Below are 18,348 nucleotides of genomic sequence, written 5' to 3' on the forward strand. Positions count from 1 at the left end.
AGGAAGTATTTGGCGTTAAACTATTTAGAGTCAAACAACAGATACATTATGTTATAATTATTTATAACTTTCTTTGGGCATCAGCTTCCTGTCCTGACTGCTTCGTGTGGAAAAAAATTTTTTTTTTAATTCGGAGAAACATTCCATCCAGCTTCGAAATTATAGATAAAGTTCGATTTGAATTGCCGCTGAGTCATATAAAGTACGGATTCAAGGTAAAATGAAACAAAGTCACGTGATGACACGTGCTGATTCGAGGTCCCACTTTCGGATATACGGGACGAAATTTCTCACCCTTTCTTGAAGAAGCAGGTTCAGGAAATGGCTGTTTTTTTAAATAAAAGTTTCTGGAAGAATTGTAAAGCGGAAAGAACATGCGGTCCTACATACTGTATGGAGCATTCGTAACCCAAGTTGTTGTTGATGTTGATATAGTTATTGTTATTATTATTATTATTATTATTATTAATAATAATAATAATAATATTACTACTACAGTGATGACCTATTATTTACATATTATTATTTTGTTTCACTTCCGTGCAAGCATTATACTTTTTATTTTGTACACATTTTGCAGAAGTAGTTCATACATACGTCATGGTCCTTGTGTTTACTAGTAATGTTTTGTTTTGGTTGTTTTGTCGTAGTGCGTGTTGTCAGGACTTGTCGCAATGAACTCAAATCTTATTTCTCAAATGTCAATACGAAGAAATCAATTTTTAAAAATAAATGCTGAATATGACACAGATTTGCCTCTTGTTTGTTTGTTTTGTTTGGATTTGTGTGTGTGTGTTATTTTCTTCTTTTTTTAAAATAGATTTTTATGAGTTGAGTCAAGCGCCTAACCAGGTAGCTTATCCATTTCTGTATTTAATCCAAGTCGTTATAGTCAGTTGAGCGCCATTTTAACCTTGGGAAAGTTCGTGCAAGGAGTCGACTTCACAAGCACAGCCATTATGTCACGACTGGTGGAATCAGGCACTCGTTATTTTTTGGGCATGTAGAGTTATTGGTAGCATCTGCAAGCTTATTCATTTTTTTAAATAATTTGCTTTCAATTTTTTTTTTTACGCATCTATTTTGAATAGAAGTGCAGATAAATTATTTGCGACTGAAGGAAGAAGGTGAGGCCGCCTGGTTTCAGTGGTGAAAGTAGCCAGAAAATGTCGTCCAAAGTTTGGTAATTCCAATAGCTAAAGAGCCCTTGAAAACATAAAAATGACATCTATTGTTCCTTTAATCAACGTTTTTCCAGAAAAATTATCTGGGAAATGTGTTTTTTTTGTATGGATATATATATATAAACAACCCCTTTTCAGCCAGGATCCCATTTTCGTTTCATGACGAATTAGGCCTACCAATAAAAGTCCCAACTATTGCACCATATTACAAACTACAGTAGTCTAACAGGTCAACAGAAGTTTGCTGGTAGTTTTTCTCAAATTTCCTTTGCTTGCTGCTTGCTGAGATCATGTTTAAGATTAATAAAGAGCAGAGACCTTTTTGTATAGAACATTACCTGATCACCACCAACTCTGTTCGCATGTTTTGTACAAGGTACGGAAACACATTTAAAGTGCCCTTAAAGTCTTCTTTGATGTCAAAGGTGGAGAAGTTCCGTCAGTTATGACCTATAGAGAATCAGATCTAAAGTTAACCAGATAAAACGACCGCTCCAGGTTAAACACACACCATTTTTGTGCTCCCCTTTAAACGTCACCAGGGTGCAGAATTCAGTAGACGTCCGCAGACGATGTCTAGCCCACATTCCTAAAAAAAGGGGGGGGGGGTATATACACCTGAAGGCTATATCGCTTATTGATGGATCAAATTTTACCAAATGTTACACATTATGTACCAAGCATAGAAAGGAGTCTGAAAATCCGCAATAAAATTTGAGAAAAAGGTTTCGTTTCCATGGCTACGGTCGCTTATTGGATTTTATTGACATTTCTTACGTAATTAATACCACACTTATTTTAAATGGAAATAGATTGTTTTTTTGCAAGCGTGTTAGCAAACATTAGATCTACAAATTTGTCTTTTGAATTTTTCCTAAACATATTAGAAGATTTTTAATGAATTTTTTTCTGAGGTAGAGTTAGATTGAAGTTTGCAAAAAATCTGTGAAAATCCACACTCAAGACACCACCAACAAAAATCTATTCCATTTATAAAATTTCAGAAGCAAATTATTAGTGCTACATCTCTTCTCTTTATTCTTTGAAAATTTCTTGAAGATTGGATAAAAAATGATGGAGTTATTTTAAGTACAGTGTTTGGGGCTTTGAGCACTCATGGTATTAATTGAATTCTGTGGCCACCACTGAACATTACGAATGCGATTCCAAAAGAGGACATACCGGTCACAGGTTTTCAGACATTCATAATTTTTTAAATGTTTTTTTTTAAACTCTGTAAGAGAAAACAAATATTGTTTAAATGTTACAGGAATGAAAAAAAAAATAATAAAAAGGAAAGAAATAAAGAAACCAATTATTTAATGACTTTCCTTACAAGATCTTTTAAATTGGTGCATTCTGCGATTATAGTTGATTTTTATAAAAGCCATCAGTTTTTGGGGAAAAAAAGCTTTTTTAAAATGAATTTTTTGCCAAATAAATTCTTTTAAAATGATATTTGTTCCAAAATTACAACATTCTAGTAGGCCTACAAGTTTTTTACGAGATATTCAGAAAAAAAGTTGTAAAGTTGTTGTTTGTTTTTTGTACACCCTGTTGTTATTCAATGAAAGGGACACGTGTGGGGAAAATTAGAGTGAATAAATGAATGAATGAATAAATGAATGTTGGCCTAAAATTAGGCCTAGTGCTACAGGTGTGAAGCAAATCAAAGCAAATCAATATTCAAAAATATTTTCAAATTCCTTAAAACATGCACGCACAAAGAAGATCTCATCGACATTTGAACAGAAACTATTGGGGTTTTTTTAATTAAAAAAATCGAGGTCCCACCGAGATTTGAACTCGGATCGCTGGATTCAAAGTCCAGAGTGCTAACCATTACACCATGGGACCTACATACGGGAAATTGATAAAATGACAATTTGACATTAACCCGAGGGACGAAAACGAGAGAATTGCTCGCTCAGGGCTCTGTGTGTCCTGCACAGCTGAAGAATGTGTGTGTGGTGTGTGCGCGCGCAACAGCGCGTATGGTATGTATGTGAGGGTTTTGTTTGTGTTTAAGAATGTGTGTGTGTGTGTGTGTGTGTGTGTGTGTGTGTGTGTGTGTGTGTGTGTGTGTGTGTGTGTGTGTGTTTCCCTCTCTCAGGGCTGTGTGAGTTCAGGCTATGTTCCATATTTTGGCCTGCTTCTCAACACTGGCATTTTATGTAGCCCAGTAAGTTTCATCATTGTTTGTTTAGGGGTGAGGCAGAGGCAAAGAGATTCTCTTCGGGGGTCTGTTCACGCTTAGAGAAATATTTCGTCTTTAGGTTTTCTGAAAGTTTTACGGCACTTGCGACACAATGGAAGGTTAGAGATGTTACAAGATAGTGACACTCAAAGAAAAGAACTGTCTTTCATCATCATCGATTGTCAAAATACGAAGTTTTCAGGCGAAAGAAAACTTTTTTGGGTCAGTAGGACGTTATCTTGTTACAAAATGTTTATTTCATGTATATCCGTTACAAATTGAAGATGATGACCGAGGCTAGGACCAATCAATGCACATCATAAAACTCAAAAGGATAGTTAATTTTCATTTGTCCGAAGTTCTCATATACTTTTCTTCTGCTCCCGTAGATTTGTCATTCGTTGGGTTCTTTTGCTAGATGACAAAAAAATTTACCCCCCCCCCCCCACTCGGTCCTCTGCTTTCCTCAGCGTGTCCCGCAGCTCCATGGCTCTCTATTCTCGGATGCTATCCCTCCCATCTCTTCTTCTGTCTGCCTCGCATTCGTCCTTCCTGCACAGTGCCTTGTACAATGATTTCAGCAAGGCTTGAAGAACGTGTGACATGCCCATACCATTTCAGCTTGCGTTGTTTGGCCAATGATAGAAAGTTGGTGTAAGGCCCGATTACATTTCTCATACGTTTTTTTATTCACTTCTTCATTGGTGACATGGTCTTTATATGAGATGTTGAGCAGTTTACAGTCGCATCAGCTCCTCTCAACAGCTCTTATTCTTCTCTCAGTGTCTGACATACTACAATGTAAAATGACAACAACAATTGGCTCAAGAGATATGCCCTTGTTGCTGTTGTTTTTATTATTGTTGTCGTTGTTGTTGTTGTTGTTGTTGTTGTTGTTTATTTGTTTTTGATGTAGGTTGACTTGTTTTTGTTCTTGTTTGTGTTTGGGGGGGGGGGGGGGAAGGCTACCAAATGGATGTCCCAGACAAAACAACAAAACAAAAATATAGTTGGTAGACTGGTGGTATTGTGTGGATTGCCCCGTCTTTGATGTCAAACATTTATCCTCTTTTAAATCTCTCTAATATCTTTTTTGTATTTGTTACTCTCCAGAACACCTCCAATCTCCAAACAATAAAATGATCGATTTGTGATGCAAGTGCCGTTAAATTTTAGTTGTCATTTGTCGTTGCTAACTTTCCGTCGCTGACCAGTGATTATCATTATTTGAATTAAAACAAGAAACTCGCCAAGACAATCTATCAAAATAAATTTTATTCTTTACTCCTGTCTTACACACTGAAATTCATTCAAATTTCAGCACAATTCACAACTTAATTTTACTTCTATTTTTCCTTCCACTGTTTCCGGTAGGTACCGCAGGAAGAAAGAAAAATAAAGCTATGTTCTGTCAGCTGTGATTCGAATAGCTTGATGGAGGGTCAGGTCACAGGCTCTGAGTGTGTCCTTTACAGAGTCGATTCAGGGCCGTGTTTGTCTTCATACAGTTCGAAACACGTCACTGTTATTGTTATTGATTAAGGTATTTTTTTCTTATGTATTTTATTTTAATAAAAATAATTTTCCAAGGGAGGGGGCGGTCCAGAGAGGAGATATTCAATCAACCTACGGATGGCGTAATGGACTTTGCTACGTACGCCTTACACACGGCGTTTTGGCTGAGATAAGGGTTCTTGGTACAAGCGCCCAACAACTGGCTACAGTCACAGTTGGTGGTGAGCAGCGAGCTGTCACTTTTGCACGTGTCCACGAGCGTCTTCAGATTGTCCCCGAGAAAACCGGCCATTGGGATCTTGATGTCGGTGTTGGTCTTGTAAAAGGCGTACTTGACGGGCATGCGGGGTCCTTGCTTTTGGGCACGGAGGCCCAACGGTTGACGGCGTATTCCTTGGACAGGAGAAGTCCCTGCTCCCAGCGGTTTTTCCACTCGACCAGAGTGATGCAGCCGTCTTTGTTGGTGTCGTAGTTGGTTCTGAAGTCGTTGAAGATCTCCGGGCCAGTGACGAAAGAGTCGTTGTTGGCGTCGTTGATGGCCATGTTGACGCGGAATCGTTGCCCCAGAGTGCCCTTCCCGCTGCACACGTCACCCCAGGCAGGGGAGGTAAGAGCCACGAAGACGAGGATGGCGTAAGACAACTGCTGGTACAGAAAAAAAATACACAAACTAAATAGTATTCCGACACAACAATTGTTGAAAAAACTCTCAACTTTGACATGAAACTAATCAATGACTTTTTTAAAGCAGACCTCTGTAGAACCGTCTTGCCCTTTTCCCTTTATATAACAGACTTCCACTTTTTTTTATAGAACATACTTTTTTATAATAGAAAAGATATGCCCTTTAAAGAATATACCTTACCTTTCTCTCTTAAACATACGTTTTTTTCTTTGATAGAACACACTTTTCTTTACATAGCAATTTCCTTTTCAAAAGTGAACATAGCAAGTTAAACTATGACACATCAAATTACCTCGGTGAAGATTTCTGACAATAAAAGTTCAAATGTGGCTCACCTTTTTTTTGGTATTATGGCATACACTGTAAGATCAAATGAGAATTCGGCAACATTAAACAGAACCTATTACATATTCAAATGTGGCGTTGCACGGTCAAATAAATGTGACATCAATGAAAATGTGTTATTTTATCTGTGAATAAAGGAATTATTCCTGCGGTTTTCTCCTTAATTGCATATGCAGAAAAAAACGAGTTTGAAAGGCATGATAAAAGGTGTGGGCTATTTGCAAATTAAATTGTGTTTAGTTTGCTAGCTATAAAGCATAAATCTACTAACAAAATTGTTAAAAGTGCAAACGAGAGAGATGGCCAAGCAACACTGCTTTGTGGTGATAAGAGACAATGTTAATGCCCTGACGACATGAGAGCCGTTGTCTAAGATATTGTTGACAGACACCTGACTATGTTATTGGCATGACCAACCGAGAGAGTCGGCACCAGAGTCTGATGTGTAGCGGTTAGGCGCTCTGCTGTCACGATGCTCGATTGAAAATGGAAGGGGGGGGGGTCATCGAGTAACTTGATCATTCTGCTATCATGGTCTCCGGTTTTTAACCTCCCTTCTCCCCATTTTTTAATATCTACAAAAAGGCAATTGGTATATGGAAGGAACTGACAAAAGAAACACTGGACAAAGTTTGTCACCACCTCTTGGGTCAGCACTACGAAGAAATTATGGCAACCCTACCCAAATTGCAAAATAAGGAATCGATGTGGCTACTGTTCCAACGACGCAAGCTGCTTTAAGGGGTATGCAAGCATGTCAAATTCTTCCTACCTGTTATGGGAGTCAAGGCACTGTCATGTTATTTCAAGTTTTCCTACACTGCATTCTTTCTCTATAGAACTAACATTTTTTTTCTACAAAGTGCAGATAGTTCCTTCTTTTTTTTCAGGAGAAAAAAAATTATTCTTTCTCTATTTCTCTGAAGACCCTAATTTTTTCCTTTCTCTATTTCTCTATAGAACAGACACGTTCTTTTTCTTGTAGAATTTTATTTCATCTCTAGAGAATATAATTTTCCTTTATCTATTTCTCTATAGAGCAGACTGTATTTCTCTTTAAAACAAACGTCCACAAAGTTCTTCCATTAGATAGCTCAAAAGCTTGAAGATCACTAGAAACGCGGAAGGCATCTGCAACCTCTGTCTGTACTCACCATGATTGTGACAATTCTTGTGTAGAATAATCAAACCCAGATGTCTACTTGTTTTTGGGTCACGGACAACCTGTAGTGATATTTTCCAAGACATCAAAGTAGGACGAAATCTGGGGCAAGAACAAAAAGTGAAGAGTTTATAGTTCAAGATCCAAGATAACAGGGGAATTACATGTCATTACAAAGTCTGTCCTAGAAATCTTCTAAGCAAAACGATGACCACGGAAAAGATGGGTCGGCAGGGTAAAAGAGACCTTCAAAAGACACAATCATAGTATAATGACCACGCAAAAAGCAACACACAGGAATGTCTCACGTTCTTTAATTTCCCCTCCCTTCAACACTTCGTGGTACAAGAAGAGGACAAGAAAAAGTAAGTGAAAGTAAAATCCCAGATAATAGCCTTAATTTTTTATATATATATGTCTTCATAAAGATACATCTTTGACCGACAGTAAGCTAAACGTTTCCTTCATTTTTTCAATTTAGTTACAATGAAGAGTTTTAAACCGCTTCCCCAATCGTTCAGCTGTACATTTTGATGGATGCCGTCGCTGTAGACTAGAATTCTGCGTTAAACCACTAAAGCGAACTTTTTTGTACATGTTTTACGGCTCTCAAAACTGCATACTATTATTAGGGACACAGCATTAGAAAGGCAGAGTCAGGGGCCTAGAGGAGGGGGTGGGGCAGAAAGTGGAGAAGAAAGCAGATGACAGAACATTGCTGGAGGTCAAGCTGTCGCTACCCGGATTCGTATCCGGGACCTTTGAATAAGAGGCGAACACCTTAACCTCTAGGCCATGAGAGCCCCTTTAGAATGATGATAATAATAATAAAATAATAATAATAATAATATTAACAATAATAATAATAAATAATATTATTAATAATATTAATAATAGTAATAATAATAATAATGATAATAAGGATTGTAATTATAACTATAATAGTTATAATATAAAACACAGTGTTCACAGGTAATAGGAAACTGGAAATAAAGCATGTGAGTCCATGCACAAGACTACTATTAGTGTAAACGGGTGGCTGGCGGGTGCTCTGGTGTTGTGTTCTCATTCTTTCTTATCAAACATCTATTGTCCTTATCTCTCCTCCATCTTTATTATGTACATGTATTATCTTTTGTTTTATTATATATACTTTTTTTGTAAGTCACTTTTCTGTAACACCTCTAATCTTAGGCACTTGTAATACATTTTCTTATTGCAAGTGCCGTACTACTCTTGCTAAAACGAAACGGTGTCTTGTTTCTGCACATCAGAACATGCGTCCGCTTCACACAGGACTGCAGTTTGACGCAATCTCTGAGCAACAAGCAGTTCTCTTGGTACATCTTTGTGCCTGGTCAACTCTGAGAATCGCAACAGCTGTGTCCTTTCTCGGATTGGTTTCATCAACAAACTTTTCCAAAATCAAAACTTAAAGAAAATAAAACGAGGGTATTCAGGCACAGAAAACGATCAAGAGCACTAGTTGTGAGACTGTGGGGACGCCCATATCTCAAGGACAAGAAAGAGTGTGTCATTGTTTGTTACAGTTTTGTCATGTTCCACTTGGTGTTTGTTTAGCTTTTTACTAATTTTACTTTATAGTAGAGAAAGACCCAGATAGTGTTAATCCGGCCTGCGACTTGGACACGCCTTTCCTTGTCTTACCAGTACCTTAAGCGTGTTGCATCCACACAACTAAAGGAGAATATTTTCCTATTGAACTTTGAGCAAAGTTTCAACACTGACACAGACCACCATCAGACTGTGGTGTAACGGTTAGGCGCTTCACTGTCACACACATATAACCAATGTGGGATAAAAACGGGTGGGACGAAAACGGGTAGCACGAAATTGTAAAAACATTGAAAATTAAGGGATGAAAACGGGTTCTTTTATTAAAAATCCAACAGCCAGGCCAGGGAACCTGATATCAATGTTATTTGTTATTTTACCAAGATCCTGTGCGCAGGCCCCATTGTGAAATGGCTAACACTCTGGACTTTGAATCCAGCGATCCAAGTTCAAATCTTGGTGTGACCTCGATTAAGATTTTGTTTCATGTTCTGTTCAAATGTCAATGGGATCTTCTTCGAGTGTGTATCAAAAGAATTTGAAAATATCTTTGACGTTCGTTTTGTTTTCAGTACACACATAGAATTCATACATTCATTCATTCATTCATTCATTCAATCATTCGGAGATTGCACTATTTTAGAATTACAAAGTTCCATCTGATTATTTTGGGTTTTTTTAGTTAATAAGACCAAGACGTCAGAAATTCAATGTTCTATCTGCTCTATCAAAATCGTTAAATTATTCAGGGTCCGTGGCTAGTTATTCCAAGAAATACATTTTTATAAAGCTGGATAGGTTGTGAAACTCAAAATTTTTGGTGTGGGATTTGTCAAAACTAGCACTGAGCAGATAGGATGTTGTAATGATAGGGTAGCAGTTGCAACGATAGGGAAATGCTGTTCATTGTGACAACATTGAAAAATAAAAGGAACCTTCATCTAACTGCCTGTTTAAGTTATATTTCAATCAAGACAGAATTGTCATTTTAAAAACTTTTTGTTTAGCTATTTTCTTTTTAATTCTGGGATTGTACTTTCACGTTCTTTTTCTGTCCTTTTCTTATACCACGAGGTGTCGAAGGTAAAAATAATTGTAGGACGTGAATCATTTCTGCGTGCTGCTATTTTGATAATCACAATATTATTATCGTGACTTTTGAGGGTCTCTTTGAGTCCACCAAATTTTTTTTCCTTGTCCTAAATTTTGTCATGAAGAACTCTGGGACAGCTCCTGTAATAATATTTCCTTCTCCCGTTATCTTGGATCGTGAACTATCAACTCTTTCACTTTTGTACATCCCAGGTTTGTCCTACTTTTTACATGTCTTGAAAATTTCACCCAGGATTGTCCGTGACCATTCAGGTATAAAAGGAGCTGGAGTTCTCTTGATTTGATAATTCCACACAAGAGTTGTCACAATCATGGTGAGTATAGACAGAAGTCTTAGCTGTTTTCAGCGTTTCTAGAGATCCTCTAACTATATCCTGGAAGAACTGAGTGGATGTTTGTTCCATGAAAACAGAAAAAAATCTGCTGTATAGAAAAATAGAGAAAGGAAAAGTATGTTTTATAGAGAAATTAAACGTTTTGTTCTTTGGGACAAGAAAAGTCTCTCATTGAGGAGAAATGAATGTCTGTTCTTTATATAAAGAAATAGCCTGTTCTATAAAGAAAATAAACATTCTGTTCTGTAGAAAAGTCAAGAAAATAAACTATGTTCTATTAGGAATAGAGAAAGGAAAATTCTCTGCAATAGAGAAAAAGAGAAAGTCTAGAAAGGAAATGTCTGTTAAACATAAAAAGGAAAGGAAGGTCTGTTCTTTTAGAGAAAATGGCAAGTCTGTTCTATTGAGACTGAAAAATGTCTGCTTAAAGAGAAAAGGAAAGTATGTTCTAGAAAGGACAAGTGTGTTCTATAAAGAAAAGAGTCTGTTCAACAGAGAAATGATAGGTCTGTTCTAGAATGAAAAATGTTGTTCTATTGAGGAAAAAAAGTCTTGTCTATAGAGAAAGGTCATATCTATTCTGTTGAGAAAATAACACTTCTGTTCAACAGAGGTATGTTTTAAGAATGTCTTAGATTAGTCTCGTGTCAAAGTTGGAGGTTTTAAAACAACTGTTGTATCGGAATACTTTTAAGTTTGTGTATTTTTTTCTATACCAGCAGTTGTCTTACGCCATCCTCGTCTTTGTGGCTTTAACCTCCCCTGCCTGGGGTGACGTGTGCAGCGGGAAGGGCACTCTGGGGCAAAGATTCCGCGTCAACATGGCCATCAACGACGCCAACAACGACTCTTTCGTCACGGGCCCAGAGATCTTCAACGACTTCAGAACCAACTACGACACCAACAAAGACGGCTGCATCACTCTGGTCGAGTGGAAAAACCGCTGGGAGCAGGGACTTCTCCTGTCCAAGGAATACGCCGTCAACCGTTGGGCCTCCGTGCCCAAAAGCAAGGACCCCGCATGCCCCGTCAAGTACGCCTTTTACAAGACCAACACCGACATCAAGGTCCCAGTGGCCGGTTTTCTCGGGGACAATCTGAAGACGCTCGTGGACACGTGCAAAAGTGACAGCTCGTTGCTCACCACCAACTGTGACTGTAGCCAGTTGTTGGGCGCTTGTACCAAGAACCCTTATCTCAGCCAAAACGCTGTGTGTAAGGCGTACGTAGCTAAGCCAATTACGCCATCCGTAGGTTGATTGATGTTCCCCTCTCCTTCGACATTGCCCCCTCCCCCCACCAATCCCGGAAAGAAATAGATTTTTAAAATCAAAAAAGAAAAAAAAAGTCAATAACAATAACAGTCCTGTGTTATGAACAGCATTTAGACCAAGACGGTCCTGGATCGACTCTGTAAATGATGTCATCAAAGACGAGGAACTGACTTCCACAAGGCGACTTGACTCACAGCTGAAGGAAAATGTTACTTTTGTTTCTTTCCTAACATCTACAGGAAACAGGGGAAGGAAAAAATAAAAATATAATTTAATTTGTGATTTGTGCCAAATTGTTAAACATACTTCAATGTGTAACACTGGAGTAAAGAATAAAACATAAATTAATAACACTTAGTCTTGGTGAATTTGTTGTTTGAAATCACATAATAACTTTAATCACTGGTCAGCGATTGAAAGTCTTATCGACGACAATTGTGAACTGTAAAGGAAACAGATGTGCTCATTCCAAATTGTTAGTTTCCGTATATCACGTCATGTTTCTGTAGAGTCCAGTTTGTGAATACAATATTAGTTATTCTGAATAGTTTCAATTGAAGCAAGAATAGCTGTCTCTAATAAACAAGGAGAAAAACTGATATCATTTCCAGAAAATCAATTTTCCAAGTTTGTTATATTTGGTGAAAACGGTAAAATGGTATAGGTTTCACGCCCCTTTTAACACTGTTAGGTTATTCAAGAGGTGGGGCCTCCGAGTTTAATATCCATCTCCAAAAGAAATAGGCTGAGTTTGAAGTTCGTGTAAAGTGCCTTTTCCAAGGACACACCGTCTGACGTAGCTGAGGCCCAAAGGGCTAAAGGGGAGAAGCTGTTAATTCAGTATAGGCCTATGTAAATTCTGGGACACTCTTTCCTTTATTATGTAATGTTATCAATTATTAGTAAGAAATTAAACTGAACAACACTTTTTAAAAACCAATAGCCTTATAATAATACACATAAGTTAAAGAAAAACATATGGAAAAAATCTACAAATCCTCTTTATCTTAATCTACCACTTAGAACCTAATTTATGCTGTGTGACTGAATGTGCTGCATGTGTATGCTGGCCATAATACGTTGATCAAATTTTTCTTCTTCTTCCTCGTTCTCGAATAATGAGACTTGCGTGAGGCGGTTTGGGCAAGCCCGACTATCGGCACCTTTCGCTCCACCTCTCCGTCTTCTGCGTGCTTTTCTGTCTGGGAGTGCTCCCATATCCTATAACTTTCCTGGATTAGCCTGCTAGGCAGCAGGGGTTTTTGATCAGAGTTTTCCTTCTCCTAGACGAACTGCCATCCCTGGCTAATGAGTTCCATCTACCCGGGGTGTGGGGATATCGCGCCCCAGTCTCGCTGGCGAGTCTTTCACCGGGCACTTAGGTTATTTTATATTGAGTAGAAGAATGGGATCCCACACCACAGTCTTCACCCCGCCCTCCATCCTCACCGCCATTTTGTCTGCGACTGCTTATTTAGATATTCGCAGCTAACCTCTATATCTAGAGGCCGTTCCACTATCCGCCACCTGTGGACGCACTGGGTTGGGGTTGGTCGCCCCGGGGCCCTGGTTGATCAAATGATCTTATTGTATCTGACAAAGAACATGAACTTGTGCCTTGAAATATACTTGTTTATTGCATACTTTTATGTATTTGCCATGATGTAAGTAGCCCACCGTGTTGTATCAAGTACAATTATTCTATTTCTATTAGGCTACCCAGCCTACTAGACCTGTGGAGATAGAGCATGAAACAATAAGACAGTTGAAAAAGAAAATTGTGTCACAGAAGAAAAAACAAAAACAAACTAAAAGCAAGCCCAGGAAAAGCTGCATCAAATCTACATTCAAAGAAAGAAATAGAAATGATCAAAACTTTGGCAGCCAAATATCTACCTCCCAAGTCTCATGATTTTTTCAGCAAATAGCTAGACATGACACAAATGAAAGGAAAGAAATGGAGGGCCACAGACAATTTAAAGCCATGCCTTTTCATTGTATCATGCTTCTCCTAAAGCATACCGGCTACTCCAAAATCAATTTACATTACCATCTGTGAAAACTTTGAAAAGAACAATGAAAATCATAGCAATATATTATTATCCAGGTTTTCCGGAAATCATTATTAAAGCTTTCAAAGTTAAAGTTTCCTACATGGTTGAGAGAGACAGGCAATGCATTTTAATATTCGATGAAATGACTCTCAAAAGTCAGCTGCATTATAACATTGAAAGTGACTGTGTGGAAGGTTTTGAAGATTTTGGCCTGATTCGGGGGAGAACTGAAAAAGAAGCTAACCATGCTACCGTGTTTTTAACCAGAGGTTTGTTTTCCAAATGGTAGCAACCATTGGGATACTTTTCTGAGCAATTCAACTATGCATTCTGAGATTCTTAAAGATTTGCTTCTTGAAGCTGTCGTTGTACTAAAGTCAATAGGTTTGAAAGTGAGAACGGTGCTATATGATCAGGGCTCCAACAACTGTGCAGTCTTTTGAAAGATGCAAGTCACCCCAGACAGACCCTTTTTTCATCATCAGGAAGATAAAATTCAACTCATGTTCGACCCGCCTCACCTGCTTAAGAATAGTAGGAATAACTTGTTGAAGCATGATTTTTTCAACAATGACGGTGTCGTGTCCTGGCGTGTGGTCCGAGATTTCTACGAGAAGGACCAAACTTTTCAAATTAGGGTGGCCCCAAAACTTACCCCAAAGCACATTGTTTTACCCACTTTTTCTCATTTGAGGGTTAGTTTGGCAGCTCAAGTTCTGAGTCACAGTGTTGCTGCTGGGATAGCATTCCTCTGTCAAGTGAATGTGTTTCCTCCTGAGCACATGGCCACATCTATTTTCCTAGACAGATTTGACAGTCTTTTCAATGCTTTTAACACAAATGGAAGCAAGTCATCTGCACCTTATAAGCATTCCATAACACCAACTTCATCCCACATTCCCTTTTTGAAAGGTTGGTTGAGGAAACTTGAATATGGCAATGAAGCATCCAAGAAGTCAGCAGAGACCCTTCCTTGCGTTAAAGGCTGGATACAAACGATTCAAGCCCTTTTAGTTTTAATAGAGGAAACTGTTAAGGGGGACGTGAAGTTCTTACTCAGCAACGGGTTGAACCAGGACTGCGTAGAGAACCGTTTTGCAGGCATCAGAGGTAAAGGCGGCCATAGAGATAACCCTGACCCCCAAGAGTTCCGCATTGCTTTTCGCCAGATAATGGTTGATAAAGTCCTCCTGACCAGTCCTGTATGAACTGTAAGGATGATGATTACTTCCTACTCAGCTTTGCCTCCAGCAGGTGTATCCCAAATGTTATGCCACCTGTATTCTCAGAAGGCAGCGCACAAAATAAGGAGCAGCCACCAGTGACTAATCTCATCAAGTCACTAAAAGTAGAGGACCTGGTGAAGCTAGAAAATGTAGTCATATATATCAGTGGGTATTTGCTCAGGAAAGTTTCAACACTTATATGTGACCAGTTCAAGACTTTGCAAGAGGAAAAAGAAAGCACACACGCCAGGTACCTGACTTTGATTAATAACAAAGCGTATAAAACCATCACAAGTGAAGCCGGTCTTGTCAAGCCTAGTTTCCTGCTGGTAGAAGCTGTGGGTCTATTTGAAGCTACTTTTCAAACACATCTACAAGCTACTTTGAGAAAAACAAACATCAGACAGCACTTTAAAACGAAGCTTTTGAACCTTCCATGCTGTCAGCACCTGAAACGTTCAAATTGCCACTGCCATACTGTTGACTACATAGCAAGCTTGTTCCTCACAGTCAGAATCCACCATGAACTGAAACTTAGGAACACCGCACCGAAAAAGAAGCCACACAAACAAGTCTGGAATCTTAAGAAGCTCCAGCACTGTTGATATGAACCTAAAGGCAAACTGCTGAAACTGTATCTCCAGCAAATTAACGGTGAGTAAACAAGATTCTTCATTTGAGCCTTCGCCCACACTAGATATAATAATATCGTAAAAGTATTATAGTTTGTCGAACTGTACGCTCTTTGGCTCTGGGGGCGCAGTATTAGCCTAGATCTGATCTAGATCTAGATCTAAATCTAGTCTAGATTCTAGATCTAGATCTATCACTCATTATAATGTAATTCTGTCTATCATATCCATCTAACTTTCCAGATTATCTATCAATCTATCTATCTATCTATCTATCTATCTATCTATCTATCTATCTATCTGTCTATCTGTCTATCTATCTATCTATCTATCTATCTATCTATCTATCTATCTATATCGCTCTCTCGCAGGGCTAAATTATAGTACTAGTGCGTGAAACAGAACTGTCGAAGTTGATCAGCACTACGGTATCCAATGTAAACTGTCGCCAGCCCAGCGAGTTATACACGAAGCTGGCAAAGTGGGAGGGGTCTGCGCTTTTTATATGACGTAAAAAAGAGTTGTCTCCTCTTGTCTTATTCCGTCTTGGGTGATACCACTTAAATTTTTAAAAAGGGCATTTTAGTTGGGACTGACCTTAAAAGAACAATGTGTTTTGACATATTTGAACAGATCATGATTTTACTGGAGAAAAAAGCCTGGCCAAAATTTGCAGATCAGTGTCAAAACTTTTTTATGGTCTGTCACAAGAGTGAAGACCACAAAGTCTAAGTGAAATAACTGCAGCATATGACGTCACGCGCATTCAGTAATAATTGCTTAAGTCTCTTTTTTCCAGGGGGTGGGGGTGGGGGGGGCGTTTATTGAAAAAAAAAACACGAAAGCTATCGTACTTACAATTAGACATGACACAAGCATTTATTAGAATCATTTCTTTTTTGCGTGTTTTATTAAAATCCAAGTTTAAAACAACTTTAGACAGAAATATAGGGAACTAATTAAACTGCCTGGGTGTGACCAAAGGTCAGCGTGCCCCCAAAATTAGTGAGGCAATCACCAAATGAGCGTGATAATGAATTTCTCGAAGCAAAGATGTCTAGGAAAATTAATTTCTTTCCAGCCGCCTTAGCCTCTTCCCGGCAGACCAGCGCGATGTTTCCGGTAAACACCAGGGCATCATGTCAATGGAACAAAATTGATGATAAGAGATGTGGAACTCATAGGGCAGCTCGTCTCTGTTGGGTGTTCAGAAGAGATTACCGTTGAAATAAGTCAAACAAGGAAGAATGTCAAATTAAAAGTGACCTATCAGAGGATTTTTAGTTCCGATTCGTTATATATCCAAACTGACGGAACTCTTCTGCCCAAGACGCCAAAGAAGGTCTTGAGGGCACTGAAACATTCTATCTGCACGTGCGCAGAAGTCACGACAAAGTGTTTTTCGACACTTGCAACTGCATAAGTTCATATGAGAGCGGAGGGCACATTAAACATGTTTATTTTGGTAGGAATTAACTTTAAATGTTTCCCGGGTGGCGGCCGAAGCCGATTCTTTTCCATTTTGAACCAGAAAAGCATCTTTAACGTGCGCAAAGTGCACACTAGACCTCCGAGACTTTTCACCCTTATACCACAAGGCTAGGTGTTAGATCTCACTTACCATGAGATCATGGATGTGGCTAAAAGACAGCAGTAAAAAAAGTCAAGAAGTAGCAGCAGAAAGGCTGCAGAAAGAGTCAGGAGCCCAGGGTAGGCGCAAGGGAGATAAAGGGGGGAGGGGAACAAAGTGGAGACAAAAGCAGACGACAAAACATTGTTTAAGCGCAAGAAAAGAGTTGAGAAAAAAACAAGGTCCCACCGAGATTTGAACTCGGATCGCTGGATTCAAAGTCCAGAGTGCTAACCATTACACCATGGGACCTGCACACGGAAGCTAGATAAAATGACAAAATGTCAATAACATGGGGGACGCAATGCTCGCTCACTCAGGGCTCTGTGTGTCCTGTACAGCTGCAGAATACATGGTGTGTGCACGCGCGCGCAAGAGCACGTATGTGTATGAGTGGGTTTTGTTTGTGTGTGTGTGTGTGTGTGTGTGTGTGTGTGTGTGTGTGTGTGTGTATGTGTGTTTCCTGTCTCAGGGCTCTGTGAGTGGAGGTTTTGCTCAGGCTTTTTGGGGGTCTGTTCACGCTTTGAGAATTACTTCGTCTTTACGGCATTTGCTGCACAATTAGGTCATGTAAGTGCTGAAGGTTAGAGACAGTGACAGAAAACGAAGAGAACTGTCATTCATCGTGGTCGTATGTCAAAATACGAAGTTTTCAGAGAATAAAAAAACATTTTTTTCTGAGTAGGACATTATATTGATAAAAAATGTCTAGTTCATTTAATCATATAAATCCGTTACTATTATAAGAGGATGAACAAGTTTAGGACCAATCAATGCACATCATAAAACTCTACAACATACTTTATTTCCATTTGTAAGAAGTTCAGATATATTTTTATTCTGCTCCCGTAGATTTGTCATCCGTTGTGTGGCCTAAGATCATCACATTCATTATATTTATCTTTTTGACCCTGCGCCATGGTACAGGCCACGGACAAACATTTTCCACCTTTCTCTATCCTGGGCTAGCCTCTTGATTTTAGTCCACATTTTCTCATGTTTTCTTTTCCAGGTTCCAAGGGGCATTCTTCTTTATCTTTTGCCCTGAGGATTCCAATTCAACACTTTCCTCGTTATGCAGCTGTCTGACTGCCTGAGAGTATGTTCAATTTATCGCCACCGCCTTCTTCATACTTTTTCTCTGAATGGAATCTGTCTTGTTTACCTTAACACTTCCTCGTTGCTGACCCTCTCTGTCCACCTCTGATAGATGACAACAAATCTCCTTCACTCCTATCGGCCCTTTGCTTTCCATAGCTTTTCTTGCTGCTCCATGGCTGTCTATTCTCGGGTGTGATCTCTACCATCTCTTCCTCTGTCTGCATCTCCTTCGTCCTTTCTGCGCAGTGCCTTGTACAATGGTTTCAGCAATGCTTGAAGAACGTGTGGTATGCCCATATAATTTCAGTTTGCGTTGTTTG

The 18,348-nt window shown here is 38.9% G+C and overlaps 2 non-coding genes across 2 annotated transcripts; both read right to left on the reverse strand.

Moving 5' to 3' along the window:
- Nucleotides 1-2,969: 2,969 nt before the first annotated feature.
- On the reverse strand, nt 2,970-3,041 carry TRNAQ-UUG. The gene has a single exon. It is a non-coding gene; the product is annotated as a tRNA-Gln (tRNA).
- A 14,066-nt stretch (nt 3,042-17,107) lies between these two features.
- On the reverse strand, nt 17,108-17,179 carry TRNAQ-UUG. The gene has a single exon. It is a non-coding gene; the product is annotated as a tRNA-Gln (tRNA).
- Between the last annotated feature and the right edge of the window lie 1,169 nt (nt 17,180-18,348).

Source organism: Aplysia californica, unplaced genomic scaffold, assembly GCF_000002075.1.
Source record: "Aplysia californica isolate F4 #8 unplaced genomic scaffold, AplCal3.0 scaffold00275, whole genome shotgun sequence".
Taxonomy (NCBI): Eukaryota; Metazoa; Mollusca; class Gastropoda; order Aplysiida; family Aplysiidae; genus Aplysia; species Aplysia californica.